Source organism: Monodelphis domestica, chromosome 1 (assembly GCF_027887165.1).
Source record: "Monodelphis domestica isolate mMonDom1 chromosome 1, mMonDom1.pri, whole genome shotgun sequence".
Lineage (NCBI taxonomy): Eukaryota > Metazoa > Chordata > Mammalia > Didelphimorphia > Didelphidae > Monodelphis > Monodelphis domestica.
This window is the reverse complement of record NC_077227.1, coordinates 686,310,407-686,331,197: the sequence shown is the minus strand read 5'-3', so window position 1 is coordinate 686,331,197 and position 20,791 is coordinate 686,310,407.

The following is a 20,791-nucleotide window of genomic DNA, read 5'->3' as shown; positions in this document are numbered from 1 at the left end:
TTTCGCTTTGCATCACATCATTTAAGTCTTTCCAAGTGTTTTTTTTTTTTGTGATCACCTTGTTTATCATATCTTATGTGCAAAAATATTTCATTACAATTATATAACACAATATAAATTTTAGATTTACTCCACCCTGCTTAGTCTTTAGAATTTTAGCAACCAAGGAATGTATACACACCCACTTAAGGATTAACTGTGAGGAGGATGGCTGTGACCGACATGTGCTAGCAAGTGACAAATCAGAAACAACTGACTGACCCCCTGGGCTGTCCTAAGCCAAGCTTAAGCCACCATTGGCACTTGTGAGACACAGGAAGTGATGTAAAGAACTGCCTATATATTTCATGTCACTTCCTGTGATCTTTCTCTCTGTGGCATTGGGAGCTCTTGGCAGGTTTTAGCATGCTTGAGGCTTTGGCAGACTTTGGCAGTGGAGGTCATTGGAAGGAGTTCTGTGAGGGTAGTTTAGGTGAGGCATCTTCCCTGAATTGGCCTTGGTAAGTTATAAGGCTGACCCCCCCCCCTTTCCTCTACCTCCTAAAGGCACTATCCTCTGAGGAGGCCCCTCATCTTGGAGAAGGCCTCATGGCTGGAAGCTGAACTAGATTTAATCTTCTGAGAAGGCCCCTTGGCTGAGGCCTCTGAACTCCCCTTGGCTTAGGCCAAAGTGGAGAAAATTTTATATCCTTTCCCTCTTCTCTTTCTTCTTAATTTCTTCCTTCTATTGTAATTAAACCACCATAAAATCCCAAACTGACTTGAGAATTTTATTGGGATTGAATTTTAATCCCTGGTGACTACGAATATAATATATTCAGAAACAACAACACTAATTTTTCCCTTAACAACGTGTTCAGTCATTCTCTAGTTGTTGCACATTCCTTCAATTTTCAATTCTTGGTCACCATAAAAAGAGAGGCTATAAATATTTTTGTACAGGTAAGTCCTTTTCCCCTATTTTTTATCTCTTTGAGATATAGATCTATCATCTACTATATAGTTATGGCATTGCTGGATCAAAGAGCATGTATAGTTTTACAGCCCTATGGGCATGGTTCCAAATTGCTCTACAGAATGGTTGTTGTTTCAGTTCACTGTTTCACCAACAGTGTAATGGTGTCCCAATTTTTCCACAAGCCCTCCAATATTGATCATTATCCATTTTTTTGGTCATATCACCAGTGTGATAGTTGTGAGGCAGTCCCTCTGAGCTGTCTTAATTATCTAAATTCTAATATCTAAATAATTATCTAAATCATAATATCTATTATGTCTTAATTGTCTAAAGATAATTTTAATTTCTTCATTTGATAATTGCCTGCTCATATATATAGCAACTCTTTTTGTGGTGGCAAAGAGCAGGAACATGAAAGAATTCCCATCAATTTGGGGATGGCTATGGTATATGCTTCAAATGGACTATTAATGTGACATAAGAAAAACAAGGTGATCTTTCACACACAAAGAAAAATAAAACCTGGAAATATAAATGAAGTGCTGCAAAGTGAAATGAGCAGAGCCAGAACTTTGTACATAGTAACAACAATAATATACAGTGGTCAATTATGAATGACTTAACTATTGTGAACAAAACAAGAGTCCAGGACAACTCTAAGACTCATGACAAAAAATGGATATCCACAGTCATAGAAGGACTCTGAATACCAATAGAAACATTCCATTCTTTACATTATTTCCTCCATGAATTTTCCTCTAGCATAAATAATGTATGACTTCTTTCACAGCATGATGAACATGGAAATATATATTATATGATAATATTTTTACAACCTATATCATATTACCTGCATTTTTTAAGGAGGGAGGAAATATGGGAGTGAGAGAGAGAACATGATTTGAAAAATATGAAAAAATTATATTAAGAAATTGTATTGACATAATCTGGAAAAAATAAAATTTACAAAAATTAAAAATAAATCAAATTAGATTGAAATAAAAATAATTTCTTATCTTATCTAATATGTCATCAAAAGTCACAGAACTATACAAAATAACATGGAGGAGTTATAACATGTTTTTGATGAGAACACTCATAACTGTGAGATTATAGATCATTAATGAATCAAATTATCAGATTATAAATATTAATTAGAACTTTTAGTAAGGACCTTCACCAACAAGGGGCATTTTGACTGTCATAAAATGTGACTGACTGTAACTAAAATATTAAAAAATGATTTCTTTTCCTGGAGGCATTTTTGAACACCTAAACTTTCAAAGGTGAACTGAGAATTCTGTGAATAAAAATCAATCTTAAAAAATAAAACAAAACAGTTTAGTGTGTGAAAAAAATAAAAGAAAAAAGGAAAGACAGTCTTCTCCCAAAGGGAATCATAAATACTCAAGATCCCCTCTGACTCCAGCATGAATGTCCTTCTGGTTTGAAACAAGATTAAAATGAATTTAATAATTCTTTAAGGGGTGGTTATTCTTCTTCTTCCTGCAGAAACTGGCAGCATACATATATGATCAACTGATACACACTATTGTCTCAAAGGAAAGTACTGTTGACAATATTTGCATTTCAAGTGGGCATCAGCTCTGGGTTATAGCTTTGAAAACTCTGGTTGTGCATATATCACCAATTGAAGTAGTGGCAGTATTCCACATCCACAGACCCGGGCTCTTTATAAATTCCTTGTTACCATGATTACCATGAGTATATGAAAAATATTTAGAGAATTTCAGAGTAGGGAGATATCCCAGGGTCACTCCTTCAATTCCTTGCCTAAAGCAAAAATATCTTTCAGAAAAAATGGACATTTAATTTGAATATCATCATTACTGAGAAACTCACTATCATTCCCTTTCTTATAAAATAGTTGAACATAAGCTTCTCTGAGTACAGAGACTATTTGTGGTTTATTTTTTACTATCTGGTACATAGAACAGTCCTATACATAGTAACTACTTAATAAGTGTTAGTTAAATTGAATTTATTATGACACATTGTACCATAGTTGAAAAGCTTTAGTATTTCCTTATATTGAGCTAATATTACTCACTGTACCTTTTTTATCTACATACTGAGACTCAATGAAATGACTCATTATTCTTTCAGAAAATAGCCTTCCAAATCTAATCCTCCCTAAATCAGTCTTCTCATCTGTAGGCTATCTCCATTTGCTCTAGTGAACCCAAGGCTTGACTATTGAATTATGGAATCCAATCTAAAAAAATTCTGCTGAAATGCTTTTTTGGAAACAATTAATAAAATTAAGACATCTTAGAGATGGAAGAGACTATGCAGACCATCAAATGTAACTTGTCTTTTGAAAGGTTATCACCTTTACAATACATCCAAAAAGGAATTGGAAGAAAAATTAACAAATAAATAAATTTGGTGAACACAGTGTCTCCAAAGGGAGCACATTTACATCTTGGTTATGTTTCTTAGGAAAGTTTTGTTGTTCTTATTGTTGTTGTTTGGTATGTATGTGTATGTGTTTGTAAAAAAATGCTTTGCTAAAAATTAAACCTATTGTTCATAGTGCTTCCTTTTAGGGTCAAGAGGAATAAATCAATTTCTCATTTTTAGAAATGATTTATCATGTACATAAAGTAAGTATGTGTCATCTGTGTACTACTCAATAATCCTTTTTCTTTCAGTGGTTAAAAAAGCTCCTCTTCTTCCTGCTCTGGTCTTAAGCCTCACTCTTCACCCTGATGACCATTCTATTTGATTATAAAGGTCTCTTTTCAAAACAATTCAACCATAGAACAGGACCCTATTCCTAAAGTGTTTTGGCTCACATAAATTTAGTAACATGATCAGGAACATAAAAGAAAGCCAAATTTTGTATTTTCATAAAATATGCCATTAAAATTGGAGAGAGATTTTGTTTAGGCAACAATGACACATATGGGAAAACAAGAGGCAACAGATCAGGTAGGAAACGAGACAGTAAAATAATGTAATATTTATGATTTCACTGTATAACAAAATAGTATTTTTAGACTTATAAAAAAACTTACAACTGCTTTGGTATTTGAATAGTTTTGATAAAAGAAAATTAAGAAAGAGAAGCCAACATTCAAATGACTTAAAAGACATAAAAAAAAGCTTTTGTAATTCTATATGTTATGCTCACTTAGATTAATGTTTTGGAATATACCATTACATTGTACTGATGTACAAAAGGAGATAGTTGTTGCTAGACATTACTTCTGAAAAAGGTCATCTAATGATGCAACAAGAGGTAACGTCATCTACCATTGTCCTATACTAACCGAAAAGAAATAGTGAAAGGCCCTTACATGTAGCAAAACAAGGAAAGGAAAAATTGAATTGACTCATTTTTTAAAAGAACTGGTAAAGCATAAGGAGAGAGGGAAAGGAGGAAAAGATATCGAATAGTAAATACTATTTGTTTCCCTTCAGTAACAGTCAATGGTGCCCTTCCTTTTAAGACAAACTTTCCTAGTCTGCTTAAGGACTTATGAAAGTAAGTCTGAGTAAGAAAGTTAGAATCTAGTAAAAGTGTGACTAGGGAAACTAGAGAATAGTTTCAACTACAGTGACATCTTCCACCTACAACAGTGTTCTAGTGAGTTACTCTTGCTATTTGTCAGGCCACTGAGCTTCAGAAAAACAGATGGAAGGAGGAGGAAAGAGACAGAAGAAAAGATTTAAAGAGAAAAAGAAGCAGAAGAAAGAAAGAAAGAAAGAAAGAAAGAAAGAAAGAAAGAAAGAAAGAAAGAAAGAAAGAAAGAAAGAAAGAAAGAAAGAAACAAACAAACAAACAAACAAACTCGATTTTAAAACAGTTGCTATAAATCATTTAATTTTCAAATGAGACATATTCATCAATGTTTAATACTTTTAGGGTCAGTTTTGTTTGCTTTGGGGTCAACCTAAAGTTGCTACTGGGCTGCTTCTCTGAGACTTTGCTAGGAGAATAGGCATAGCTGACCACAAATTCTGTTACAGGTTTCTGTTTCGAGACTCTGGAGCCTACATCTCCTAACCTTTTGAAGCTCACAGTTGCAGATCAATTTTTTCTATCTTCCATATACTCTTTCATCTAAGATAAGAATGTAGAGACAGAATAGTTACAGAAGCAAGACTTCGGAGATATTCTCATGGATTCAACTTGATCTGGGTGGGAATAGTGTGCTATTTATTCTGGTTCTCCCTATCTAAAATTAGATACCTTGTCACCTCGAGCTTTAACTCTGTCTTTTTAGCAGAGAATGAGAGACAGAGAGACAAATACATAGGATAAGAGACAGAAACAGAGAGAAAGAGAGAAAGATAGAAGCTAACAGAAAAATGAACAACACAGTTAGTTGGAGAAAGAGAGATGTAGAAAAAGAAACAATCAAGATAGTGAAAGATGGTGTGAGGGAGGAAAAGAATGAAGAGAGAGAGATTAGTAACTAACTTTGGTCATGGGAATATTTCAGGGTCTTAGAAGAGAAAGGGGTCTGTGCAATTAGGAGGAAAAATGCAAGATATTTCTTTAAGCAAAACAAATTTCACAAACTAAGATCTTAATTAAAAAGAGGAAGGGAAAATTATGCCTATATACATTCATCCATATGTCTTTGTCTGGTTTGTCTATCACAAATAAGGATTTAATCACAAAGTTACACTTATTATTTGATTTCCCCAATAAAGTAAATTGAATTGAAGAATGGATAAAGAAAAATATTATATTGTGCATAAATTATTTAAATATATATGGAATTTATAAAGACAAGATGAGAGAATCTAGCAAAATCTATTGTGCTCTGATTAACTGAAAAATGAGGAATTGTTAACATGATTTCAAAAATTATAATAATAAATATAATAATGTAAAAAGATAGAAATTGAAGTTATGTGTAAAGTCAGAAAAAAGTGTTTATATCTATGTGTGTATATGCACGTATGTGTATCTTTATGTGTCTATCTCTATATCTATCTGTTCACAGGCTTTTATCAGGGAAGCTAGGTGCCACAGTGGAGAGAACACTGGGATCTGAAGTAGACCTGAATGCAAATCTGATTTCAGACACTAGTTGTATGACACATAAAATAATTTAACCCTGTTTGTCTTAGTTTACTCATCTATAAAATGACCCAGAGAAAGAAATCACAAAATACATCAGTATCTTTGCTAAGAAAATCCAAACTGGGTAACAAAGCATTAGATACAACCAAAACAGTTGAACAAAATATATAATATATATGTATATTGTGTATAACACATATAAATATGATACATGCATACCCAGCAAAAGTCACAACATTCAAATGATCAAAATGTAAACTAGAAAAAGAACAAAATCATTTGCTAACAATGCATTTATAATAGGAGAGATTAGCATTTTTCTCTCAGAGCTAAATAAATAAAACAGAGGGGGAAGAGAAATATAGATCTGCACAGATTTGTAGAAAATAGATTTCACTTGTCTATAGTGAAATCTAAGTGGGAATATTTAAAAATTCACTTGTTTCTAACCATCTTACAGTAAATTTGCTTTCAAAATCTATCCTTCATTACAGTATGATTGAATTATAAACACTTTTTTAAAGTATATTTGTTCAAAAATATAAATTCTTATAGAATTGGGCTTCCTTAGGATAATTTCTTCTTACAGATCCTACCACAATGAAAAATTAAAAATCATTAGTAAAATAAATGCTGCAAAGATCTACTAAATGAGTCCAGAGCACTGTACTCTGCACTGAGGGTGATAAAAACATTGGATCTTTCTGTACTTCCTCCTCATTGCTGAGTTGGTTCATTGCTAATTTGGAACACATATGAATTAAAATGAAAATTAATATTTCAATTTGGGTATATTAATTTTAAAAGATATTGTGGATTTTATTTCTGTTGATATGTTTGGTTCATAGGACCAAGGCTTTAGGTAGTTTATATCACTTCCTCATCCACTAAGTACAAAGCAGTTAGAAGTGCCAGGGGGCTCTGAGACTTGCCTATTAGATCACAATGGAAATATGAGCAAGAAAGCTTTGTTAAGCTGAATCAATTTGAAATCTGCTTAATGTCTATCCTTGTTGAATATTTTCTGCTTTGCTTAAATAAATGTACTTTTGTTAACTGTTGTAAATATGTAAATATATGCCAAGATTTTGTGGAAAGCAATTTTATAAACTGATACACTAAAGTGTGTCAAGTGGAGGACAACCAGGATGGTGAAGTGCTTCAATTTTTTTAAAATATGACTTTCATTTAGAGAAATTGGAAAAGCTTTGATTATACAAGAGAAGATTCAGAGGGCACATTCAAGATAATAGGAAGTATTTAAAGGACTATCATAGGTGAAAGGAGGAATAGACATGTTTTACATGTTCTCAAAGGATACACACATGATTATGGTTTTACAACGGAAAGGAGCAATTTAGATTTTATATTAGAAAATACTTCTTAGCAATGTGAATACTCTAAAAGTATGTCCTGTCTCATAAACTGGTACTTTCCCATTCATTGGAAGTTTTCAAACATACTGTAGAAGAGATTTTTGTTCAAATGAAAATTGGACTATGAATACCCTAAACTACTATTCAGATTTGATATTCCATTGTTCTATAGTTTATAGTCATGTACCATTAGTTTTAAATCTTTTGAGTTTATTGTCAAGAATAGTTACAGTGTTTTCTGCCTTCCTCCTTTCTTCTCTTCTCTTAATTCAATCCTCTTTCCCTTCCTTCCTTACCTTATCTTCTTGCCTTCCTGCATTTTTGTCTTTCTTGCAGCCTTCTTTCTTTAATAACTTATCCTTTCTCAACTGAATTAATTTCAACTTAAGAAAGATCAAATACCTATTTTTTGTAAGACACAGTCCTTTTCACTATGACTATGGATGCAAAACTGAAAGAGTCAGTGTTCTCAAACACTCACCTTTCTTTTTTCCCTACCCCTTCCTTCTTTTTCTCAACGTACATTGAACTGTCCTTGTACTTACATGTATTCACCAAGATGATGAACTGAATTTCTATCCATTCTTCAAAGTCCAAATCAAATTACCTCCTTTCTTGAAGCCCTCCCATATTTCTTTTATTGAATGCCTTGTTAACATCCCTCCACACCATGAACATCAAAAGGAATTTTTATGGCAAATCTTTAATTCAGTCTGTCAGTGCCTTATTTTTGTTATCTGGGTTTGGCTCTTATATTCCTAAAAAGTAAAATTATGAAAGGCAGGAATTTCATGTCTCCATGAGCATGAAGGCCAGTGTTTTCCCTGGAAAAGGTACTGAATGAATGTTTGGTGAATGAATATTTGTTTTTGAGATAACATCTTCATAAAAACATATAGATATATAAAAGTCTGATCAACAAACATTTATCAAATACTAACCTAATTTCAGGTTCTCCACTAAGTGCTGGAGACACAAATAATGAAAAAAGATGGTCTCTACTCTCAAAGAAGAATCTCCTCTGAAAAATAACATACTGACATTTATGTATATATAAGATATAGACAAGTAAATTGGAGGTAATCAATAGAATGAAGACATGAGCATGGTATCTTTAGTATTTATAGACTTCAATGGTTCTATCACCTTACCAATGCTGTTACTCTTTGTAACTGTGCTCCTCACAATCCATTCATACTTTCTTTTTCTATCAGACTTCCTATAAGACTTTCCTACATACAGGCTTTCCTATTAAGCATTGAATACATACTTAGGGAAGTCTACCTGTGTTCCAGAGTCTCATATAATCATGATATTGTCTACAAACAGTTCCATTTGGATTCTGCACTACATCTTCTATATGACAGTGGCAAGCACCAATGGTGAGGATATAACTAAATGAGTTTTTCAAGGAAGCATGCCAATACACCAATTCAAAATTGGTGCATTTATGACCAGTTCAGAACTGATATATAGTTTATCCTGGCAATATTCACTATTCCTGGTTTTTAATTATTCAGAGTTCATCAGACTATTGGAATTGTATATAAGAGAGATAAAATAAGACAATCTAGTTTTGGTGGAGGATAAGGAGATATCTAGCTAGTAAATTTTGCTCAACTAGTCAGATACAATTAAATAAAGAATATGAATGATCTCTAATCTCCATATATATCTTTTTCCATGTCCTATCATTCAGTAGTTCTTGGACTATTTAACAACTCTTCCAGCTAAGGCAAATGTGCCTTTTTGGGAAATGTAGATTCTGGGAATTAGGAAATAATTAATACAATTATACATACATCTTTTGTATTTATATATAGAAGTACATGCACTTATATTTCCTTTCCTCTCTTTAAAGTCAGAAATTAATTTGTGAAATTAACTTTGGTTACAGAAATCTGATCTTGGTATCCTCCTTTTTCTCTTCCACTCCAAAATGTTCTTAGATTCCACAATTAGAGCCAATAAAACAAAGCAATATCCCCCTTTAGAGCTCAAACTAAGAACACAGTCTGAGGATCAAAGCCACAAACATGAGCATAATCTGGTTTATATTTGGGCTCAATGGATCTAGAGCCAAAGGAAGTCCACATTGAATAGGATCAATATAAAAAATGAAGAAAGGAATATTCTTATCAAATAATGATACTTTTTTCAAGAATAGACTGAATTCCAGGTTATATCATTATAGAGAAGAAGCAAATTAGTCTCTCTCCCCCACTTATAAATACATACTCAGCTAAAAGCAACAAAGCTGAAGGGTTAGATAGCCTCTGACAGAAAAAAAAAACAAAAACATTTCCAATTCACAGATGTATATTGTTTCCATGGTTATAAGCCTCTCTTTTAGGTCTATGGTTTGCCATTGTTACTACCAGACAGCTGTTCAGAACTCTGCAGCTCTGGTCTCCCTGGCCTTCAAGGAACTCTTTTGTAACCTTTCTGGAAACCATCCTCAGTTAACACTCTCTACCCTCCATGTTCACTTCCTCCTATATACCTGTTACTTCCTCTCTCCACCACTTTGCATGGTCATGTTTGTATTTAAGTTTGTGGTAATTCCTCCCTCTTTCTCTCTTTTCCATGTGGAAAGTTGGTGAGCTTTCTAGATTTCTCTAGCCTTTTACTTTCCCTTTGCTTCAAGTTAAATATTAATAAATATTATTATTTATAATGCCTGGAGTATTGAACATTAATTTTAAAATTTACATATTTCAATTACTAATATACAATTTCACCTGAAATAGTATTTATAACTCACTGCTTGCAACCTTTCTGTATCATGATAAATAGTGTGAATACTGAATTAGGCTCTTCTCAGATTGTTACAATGAAGGTAATTAGCTCTTCCTTGATAGTAAAAATGAAGGTACTTGGCTCTTCCTTGATTGTGAAGATTAAATTGTAATCACTTGTTTATTTTTGGATTTAATCCCCAAAGTATAAATAGGGTATTTAAAGTTGAGTATAGAGATCTGTCCATTTTTAGATTTTAATCCCCCAAAGTGTAAGCACAGTACTTAAAGTTAAGTATGGAGAGCTGCCCATTTTGGATTTAATCAAAAAGGTAGGAACACCCATCTCACACACTGAGTGGGAAGTCTATGACCCACATGTGAAAGAGTAGGTGACCATCAGAATCAACTGACTGCCTTCTGGGAGGTCCTAGAGCACAGCCTCGACTGTGATTGGTAGACGTAAGATTAAGGGAAATAATGCAAAAAAAAAAGGTCTTTAAAAGAAAGTGACAAGGGCCTGAAGTCAGGTCTTCTGGGAGTTCAACTAGGACTTCCTGTTCTGCTGGAGTTCTGCTGGTATTTCTACTGGAGTAGAGAATAATTCTTCATTCAGAAGAATGCTTACTGAATCAGTTTTTCCTGGTAACCCTGTTCCTTTGAACTGACATGTGATGAATATAAAGGCTGGCTCTCTTTCCCTTGGCCTTTATGGAGGCACCAGCCTCTGGAGAGGCCCATCATCCTGAAACTCTTTTGCCTTGACTGGGGCCTCTGAACTCCTGCCTGGCTCATAGGAGAACAGTGGCAGCAAGCTGTCTCTTTTTCTTCTCTTTCTCTCTTCCTTAATATCTTCCCTCTTTATTGTAAAATAAACTACCATAAATTCCATTCTGAGTTTAGTAATTCATTTGGGATTTAGTAATTAAATCCCTGGCAACCAACTAAAATATTATTCAGTTCAACCATAAATTTAAAAATAGTATTCATGAATTTTGTTACCCCCACAAAATCTATCCCTTATTGGACAATCTACTGGTGTCAGGCATCTCTTTAAGTAGCTCAAGCAGAAGACACTCATAAACTGTTGATGGAAGGGATGACTCTATAGTACATTTTATAAATATTTACATGATATATATAACATACATTTAAATAAGTAGGCACTTGAATATGACAACACTATATTCTTAAGACTAATATTTCTCAGTTTTCATATTTTTTCCTATGTTTGATTCCTCCTCCTGAAATGTTCCAACAGCAGTAGCCTACAGAGATCATGATATGAGTTACCATTGATGTTCTAAGAGACTTAGTCATAAGAAGACCTGAACTTCTCCTTCATATAGCCTTAAGGTTGCCATTGCCACCCATCTGAAAAGTTGTTTTAATGTTGACATTCTGGTTATAATATTATAGATTTAGATATGGAAGTAACTTTAAATGTCATCTAGGCTGGGAGACCAGAGAGATTGAAGAACTAAGTGCTTAGCACTGAGAAACTACTGTCACATTGGAAATAAATGTTAGAACCAGGATTTTAACCCAGTTTCTCTGATTCCAAATCCAGCAATCTTTCCCACCAATTGTATCCCACCAATTACTCCTATGCAATACATTAGGAATTCCTTGGGAATCTGATTCCCATGAAGAAAAATGTTTTGTTAGAAACAAAATTGAAAGACGTTCCTACTCAGAACATTGAAATCTATCTACACAAATCACTGGTTCATCTGACTTGTTCCCATGGGATTCAGTTATAATCTCTATACAGATAATTCCTAAATCCACATATCTAGACCAGCTTTCTCCCTTGAGTTCTACTCCTTCATTCCTGATCACCTAAGGGATATTACTACCTGAGTGTCTTATCATTTCAAACTCCATCTTTCTAAAATGGAATTATCTTATTCCTGGAAGCTTCTCTTCCAATAACATACCTTATTTCTTTTGAGGGCATAAACCTCCTTCACAACTGGGAATCTGTGTCCTAATTACACATAGTTTAAAATGAATCATCTGAAGTGAGATTTGCATTGAATTTCTGCTTCTGTCACCAGATAACCTTGTATAAGTCATAACTTTCCTCAGTTAGATTTTCCTCTTCTGTGAATGATGTTAGACTAGACCACTTCTGAAATGCCTCATAATTCTAAATAAATAATTCTTTCTGAGGCCCAGTTTCAAAATCTATCATCTTTAATTTTTGCCTTCTCTTTAGTCGTCCAATCTCACTCTCCATTTCATCAATTGCCAATTAGCACTCACAATCCTGCCTCTTCAACATTATTTGCACAATTCTTCTCATTCTGCTTGCTTGATTACCTAGTTCAAGCCCTCATCATCTCTCATTTGAGTTGTGGCAATACCTTCTCCCTGACTTCACCCTTTTCCTTCGTCAATCCAACTTTCCAAATCCATGCTATCAAAATTATTTTCTTAAAACACAACTCAAAAGTCTTGAATTATGAACTCTAGAACAAAAAAAAGAACACCTCTTCACTATGATATTTAAAGGGTTCCTGTGATCATATCTTCTACAAACTGAACTATTAAGCAATAACCCATAAACATTTTGTCTCTCTAATATGAACTTTCAAATAGGTTCTCCACAAAATTTGAGATGCATACCCTCCTCATTTCTACTCCTCAGAATCTCTCATTTCCTTTATCCCACAATTCAGGGGCCAAATACACCTAGAACCCTTCCCTGATAGAACCCCCTAGAACCTTTATGCAACCACATATAAATGAGATTACTCTCTTCTCCAATTACCTTGTATTTACTTACCTGTTTTTGCTTGTGATCCTCAATAGAATATAATTGCACTCCATTAAGGCAGGAAGAAATTATTTTTTGTCCTGGTAAATCCATTGCCTACCACAGGGCTTGACTCATGTTAAATGTTTAATGAATTTAAATTAATTGAACTTGATTAAACATTTTAAAAATTAGTTTCATCTCCTCTTTCATTTCTTATCTTTGGATAGAAAACAGCCTTATTCCACTATTTGAATTGTTTATCAGAGAGATTTTAGAGACTTAGTCTATTATAAACTCTGGGTTATTTAGTATGACTTTTATTCCAGGCCCATCTCTGACAGATACTGACCAAGTGATCCAGGGCAATTGTCTCTTAAAATTCTATGGTACCCAACTTAGTTATCTAATGCTATAAATTAGAAAATAGATTCTAATATGAATATGAATAAAAGTAGTTTCTGACAATATAGCACTATTAAATATACAATTGGAAGCATTTAGTTCACAATCTTTGATGAAAAATGTGGAATCTATATTTTTAAGCTCATGAGTAAGTGAATGGTAAGAAAAAAAAATTCTGTTTTAAGTTAATTTTTTTTAAACCCTTGACTTCTATCTTAGAATCAATACTATGTATTGGTTCCAAGCAGAAGAATGGTAAGGGTTAGGTAATGAGACTTAAGTGACTTGCCCGGGATCACAGCTGAGAAGTTTCTGAGACTGGATTTGAACCCAGGACCTCCCATCTGTAGGTCTGTGTCTCAATTCACTGAGCTACCCAGCTGCCCCTTCAAGTTGTCTTGAAGACTATATGTTCTTATAATTTAAGTTTAGTTTGAATATAGGAGAATATAATAAAATATCTGTATGTTTTTGAGATTCTAAAGAAACAGCTCATAGAGACTTAGAATAGTCTCTTGTATATCCAGCAAACATTTCATACATGACTTAGACATAAAATACAAATTCTGTGTACCATATTGACTTCAGAGACCATCTGTTTGTTTTTATTGAAGTATTTTCCTGAGTAAGGTAGACTATATGGTAACCAACATCTCTTTACTGAGCAATTCCAAGTATTTTTGTTTCTTTCCTGAGCGATATTCCAAGAAAATGTCCTTATTTTTAGCCCATATGCCAAGCCAATTTAAATAAAAATGAGAGATAATTAGAATCAAGAGAGAGAAGGTGACAGAGAGTTTATCTGTGATTTGGACACCTTTAAAGGTAGAAACTCATTTCAGTGTTGCCGTTCATCAATTCAACTTTAGGTTATTTTCTTAGAAAGTTACCCAGGACACTGGAGAGGCTAAATTACTTCCCTATGATTCCCTTGCTCTCATAAGAATTTTAAAAGTCCTTGACCGCAAGGCTTCCTATTTTCAAAGCTAACCTACTCCCTTCCTTATATCATGTGGCCTCTCTCTGTGTGTATGTACATTTGCATTTGTATATTGGTACATACATATCTACCCTGGTATATGTAAATGTATGTGTATGTGTATATATATATATAGGTGAAGTAGTCTAGGAGATAGGAAGAACTAGAACATGAGCTTCCAACATGCATAAAAGGTAGCTCTAGGAAATGGAATCCATTATTGAGTTTGCTGGCTGCTGAGGTCAGTGAGTAGCATAGCATAGAAGATAAAGTGTTGATTTCAGCACATGGATTATTCAAAACTTGGGACTTCATGTCATCATGGATAGGGAGAGTAGCTTGATGCAGCTACCTCTGTCCCCATAGAAGAAGAAAAAATAAAGGTCAAATTTCCTAGTTAAGGTTTATTGTTCAAATCCCTCTTATCTCCTTTCTATACATTTACCCCTCTTTACATATGTGCTATAATTGCAGAGGAGCAGATGATAATCTTATATAAGAAAAAAAATGGTTCCTGAAAATTATACTGGCCTAAAAGTGTAATGAGAAGATTATCGAGAAAGAGACCACAAGGAAGATCACCATGAAGTTTTTACTTCTGTGATCCTCAACCTCATGATCTATAAAATGAATTAGGTGGATTTGATGATATCCATGAACCTTTTTAATCCAAATTCTTGGGCTGCAGAGGAAATACCTGCTCACATATGGGTTGTAAAATATTAAAATGGAAATGAAAAAATACCGTAAAGTCTAGATCCATGATCATTTTCTATAGATATGACAAGTCACCTATGCCTGTGTATATATTTTATTTCTTTGGATTGTTTCATGTTTGGAATTATTTTTGGCCTCAATCAGATTGAATGTGAGGAAAATATACTTACTATCAGTATTTAGGAAAATTTAAACATCAATAATAAATTGTTCTCTTACTAATTCTATAGTATTCTGTAATCCATTTAACAACTATTTTCTCCTAATCAATCCATAGCAATTAATAATTGCCAAATAATATCTGAAAATACTAATTATAATAGCACATATAAATGTAGTAACTTCTTACATAATATCCTAATGGAAAATTAATCTAATATGAACATATATAATATAGTATTACTTGTAATTTTCAAAGAAATGGGATGGGATTTTGAATCAACAATTTAGTATAGATTCATTCACTTATTCACTCAATAATATATTCATATACTCATTTATTCATTTGTACATGGACTATTAGAAAGAATATACTTTCCTTCATCAACTTACAGACATTCAGGATTGGAGTATCAAAGTGTTTTATTATTTTTAATATTCAAATCTCAAATTATTTATATTTTAAAACAACACAATATCTCTGGTTTCAAATGAATCATGGACATCATGGTGTCCAACTTGTCAGGGAGTTGAATAAGCATTTATAACCAAATATGAGTCCCCTCATATTCAAAATCTGTCTACCTGCTAAGCACAATGCCAAATACTAGTAATACAGAAAGAAACAAAAAATGTCTGTTCTCAAAGGGCTCAAAATCAAATTGGGGAGACAAAAAATAACAAATAATTAATAAATGGCAATTAAAGTCATTAATACTCCATCAGCCAATCTATTCAATCAGCAGAGTAGAGAAGAAGCCCCTTCAAGATAGAATAGCCCAAATTCACAGATGCAGCAAATAAACAGAGGATCAAGATTACAGTCAATGACAGGATGGAAAGAAGTAAAAAATATGAGTAAACAACAGAAAAGGAAAAAATAAGAAATATAATTGACAGCTTTTATCCAGGTAATGAACAAAGAGCAAGAGGAACAAAGGAGGATCAGAAAATACAAAGCAAAAACAGAGAAAATCTAGGAAATTGGAAAAAGGCTTTGGAAGAATTCAAAACACAATACAAAAAACAATGAAGAGAGGTGAAGACAATTGAGAAAAGAACTTAAAAAGAAAATTTAGTCATCTGGAAACAGAGGTATATGAACTAAAACAAGAAAATAATGTTTTGAAAGCCAGAATTGACCAGTTTGAAAATGAGGCAAAGAAAGTGAAAGATAACCTAAAAAGAAAATCAGAAAAGAAGAATAAGGATGACCAAAAAGTAAGGGATGAAATTCAGTCTTTAAAAATTAGAATCCATAACTATAAGAAAATGACTTCACAAAACAGCAACTGTTGAATATAGGTTGAATAGTACCAGAGCGAGGACACAGCATTGTTTCAAGCCATTGGAGATGTTGAAGCAATCTGAAGTCTCTCCACCAGATAGGACTTCCCCTGTCATGTTGACATGAAAGAGCTGGATCAATTTGACGAATTTTGCTGGGCAACCGAGCTTGCTAAGGATCACCCACAATGCTTCCCTGTTCACTGTGTCGAACACCTTCGTCAGGTCTATGAAGACAATGTAGAGACTCAGGTTCTGCTCAAGGCATTTTTCCTGCATTTGCCTCACTGTGAAGACCATGTCAATGGTGCTGTGATCTGGTCAGAAGCCACATTGTGATTCAGGCAGATTCTGCTCTGAAGCAGATGTCAGGAGTCTGTTGAGTATAACATGGGCGAGGATCTTTCCAGCAGTGTTGAGTAGTAAGAGGCCTCTGTAGTTGTCACAGGCTGCTTGTGAGCCTTTGTTCTTGTATAGAGCTACGATGGAGGCATCTCTGAGTTCTGGGGGCATGTCTTCCTCTTCCCATATGCTGGTCAGCACTATGTGGAATGCCTGGAGCACCTTTCTATTTAAGGCCTTGTACACCTGGGTTGGGATCCCGTCTTTACTGGGTGCCTTGCCTGCACTCATTTGTTTAATGGCTTTTTGGACTTCCTCTATTGAAGGAGGGATGTCAAGTTGTTCAATGGTGTGGTTTTGGGGGATCTGGTCAAGGGAGCTTTGGTCGACTGAAGAGGGTCGGTTCAGAAGCTGACTGAAGTGTTCTTTCCACCTGTTGCTGATGCCTTTTTTATCTTTTATGAGAGTGTCACCGTCAGAGGATAGCAAGGGAGTGGTGGTGGGTTTTAATGGCCCATAAACAGTTTTGAGGGCACTGAAAAATTGTTTGTAGTTTTTGGTATCAGCAAAGCGCTGGATTTCTTCTGCCTTTTTTTCCCACCATAGGTCTTGTATCTTCCTGATCTCACACTGCCCTGTGGCTTGGAGAGACTTGAACCTGTCCTTTTTAGGAGCAGAGTTTGGGTTATTTTGCCACTCCATAAAGGCTTTGTTCTTTTTCCTCAATAGGTCTTCAATAGCAGTGTTGTTCTTGTCGAACCAGTCCTGGTGGTTGCGTTGTTTGGGGCCTACGACTGCCTTTGATGTTTCCTTCACTGCATCTCTGAACTGGTTCCATTTCTCAGTTGAGCTTCCATTGAGTGGTCCCTTGGCAGACAGCTTGTCGTTAAGGCAGGACTGGAATGTTTGCAAATAAGATGGATCTCTAAGATGACTCACGTTGTAAAATGCGCGAACTGTCTGGGCATGTTTTGGATGGCAAGGCGCAATGCACATTTGAAGACTCACTCTAACCAATCAGTGGTCTGTCCAGCATATGGACAAGACATAAATAGGTATATAAATATATGTATACATAAATACAATAAATACATATACAGGTATATGTATACATATGTATATATATATATATACATATACATATATACACAATTAGAGCTAAACAAAGAGGTTAGTACTAAAAGAAATGACAAAATAAAGAAATGGGGGTAAATTTATATGTCACAAAGTAGCTCATGCCAGGAGGAGGGAGAATATCAATACATTGGCAGGTTAAAGAGGTTGGAGATAGGAAATACTCAACTCTTAAGTGCATTGAAATTGACCCAAAGAGGGAAGAACAATCCAATCCATTGGGGCAGAGAATAGATTTGTGCACTGTAAGGGAGTAGAAGTGTAACAAATGGATTGGTGGGGAGGGAAGTAGTAAAAGGGAGACAGAGGGCAGGGAGGTAGTTTTTTTTTTAAAGACTGTAAGAAAATAAGGGGGTGAATAAGAAGGGAGGCGGGTAGAAATGGAAGTAAAATAAGGGTGGGAACTAGGGGGACTGATTGAAAACAAACATTGGGGTAGAAGGAAATAGTGAAAGAAGAAAAGATAGGACTAGGAGTAGAAATCAAAATTCTGGGAAATACACAGCTGGTAATCATAACTCTGAATGTGAATGGAATGAAGTTACCCATAAAATGCAAGAGAATAGCAGCATGGATTAGAATCCCAAACCCTACCATATGCTCTTTACAAGAAACACACATGAGGAAGGTAGATACTCATCGAGTAAAGGTAAGCAGATGGAGCAAAATCAATTGGGCATCAACTGAGGAAAAAAAAGGCAGGAGTTGCAATCATGATATCTGACAAAGCCAGAGTAAAAATAAATCTAGTTAAAAGAGATGGGGAAGGTAATTGCATCCTGATAAAAGGCAGTATAGACAATGAGGAAATATTAGTATTCAACATGTATGCACAAAATGGCATAGCATCCAATTTTCTAAAGGAGAAACTAGGGGAACTCAAGGATGAAATAGATACAACAACTATATTAGTGGGAGACCTGAAACTTCATCTATCAAACTAGAGAAATCAAACCAAAAAATAAATAAGAAAGAGGTAAGAGAAGTGAATGCAATCTTAGAAAAATTAGAGTTAGTAGATATGTGGAGGAAAAATAAAAAGGGACAAAAAGGAATATACCTTCTTTTTAGCAGCACATGGTACATTCACAAAAATTTAACATGTATTAGGGCATGAAAAAATTGCAAACAACTGCAAAAGAGGAGAATAAATGCAACCTTCTCAGATCACAATGCAATGAAAATAATAATTAGCAAGGATAAATGGAGAGGTAAATCAAAAATTTATTTGAAATAAAACAATGTGATTCTCCAAAACCAGTTAGTTAAAGAACAAATCATAGAAACAATTAATAATTTCATTGACGAAAATGACAATGACATCCTTTCAAAACCTATAGGATGCAGCCAAAGCAGTACTCAGGAGGAAATTTATATCCTTGAGTATATATATTAACAAATTAGGTAGGGCAGAGGTCAATGAATTGGGTGTGCAAATTAAAAAACTAGAAAGTTAACAAATTAAAAATCCTCAGATGAAGACTAAATTAGAGATCCTAAAAATCAAAGGAGAAATTAGTAAAATTGAAATTCAAAGAACTATATATTTAATAAATAAGACTAGAAGCTGGTACTTAAAAAAAAACTATTAAGTAGACAAAGTACTGGTCAATCTAATTTAAAAAAGGAAAGAAGAAAACCAATTTGACAGTATTCAAGATGAAAATGGAGACCTCACCTCTAATGAAGGGGAAATTAAGGCAATCATTAAAAACTATTATGTCCAATTATTTGGCAACAAATATGGCAATCTAGGTGATATGGATGAATAGTTACAAAAATATAAATTGCCTAGACTAAAAGAGGAAGAAATAGATTACCTAAACATCCCTATATCAGAAAAAGAAATTGAAGAAGCCATCAAAGAACTCCATAAGAAAAAATTCCCAGGTCCAGATGGATTCAGAAATGAATTCTATCAAACATTCAAAGAACAACTAATCCCAATATTATACAAAATATTTGACAGAATAAGCAAAGAAGGAGTTCTACAAAATTAATTTTATGACACAACTATGGTACTGATTCCAAAGATAGGCAGGTCAAAAACAGAGAAAGAAAACTATAGACCAATCTCCTTAATGAATATAGATGCAAAAATCTTAAATAGAATATTAGCAAAAAGACTCCAGCAAGTCATCGCAAGGGTTATTCACTATGACCAGTTAGGATTCACACCAGGAATGCAAGGATGGTTCAGTATTAGGAAAAACAACCTCATAACTGACCATATTAATAAGCAAACTGACAAAAATCACATGATTATCTCAATAGATGCAGAAAAAGCCTTTGATAAAATACAACACCTATTCCTATCGAAAACACTAGAATGTATAGAAATAGAAGGGCCTTTCCTAAAAATATTAAGCAGTATTTTTCTAAACCTATCAGCAAACATCATCTACAATGGGGATAAAGTGGAAGCCTTCCCAATAATATCAGGAGTTAAACAAGGATGTCCATTATTACCTCTATTATTTAACATTGTACTAGAAACACTAGCAGTAGCAATTAGAGAAGGAAAAGAAATTGAAAGTATTAAGGTAGACAATGAGGAGATCAAGCTATCACTCTATCCAGATGATATGATGGTCTACTTAAAGCATCCTAGAGAATCAACCAAAAAGCTAGTCGAAATAATCAACAACTTTAGCAAAGGTGCAGGATACAAAATAAACCCACATAAATCCTAAGCATATCTATATAACTCCAAACCATTTCAGCAGCAAGAATTAGAAATAGTTTAAAACCACCCTAGGCAATATAAAATACTTAGGAATCTATCTGCCAAGACAAACACAGGAACTATATGAACACAACTACAAAACACTCTCCACATAATTAAAACTAGATCTAAATAATTGGAAAAAAAC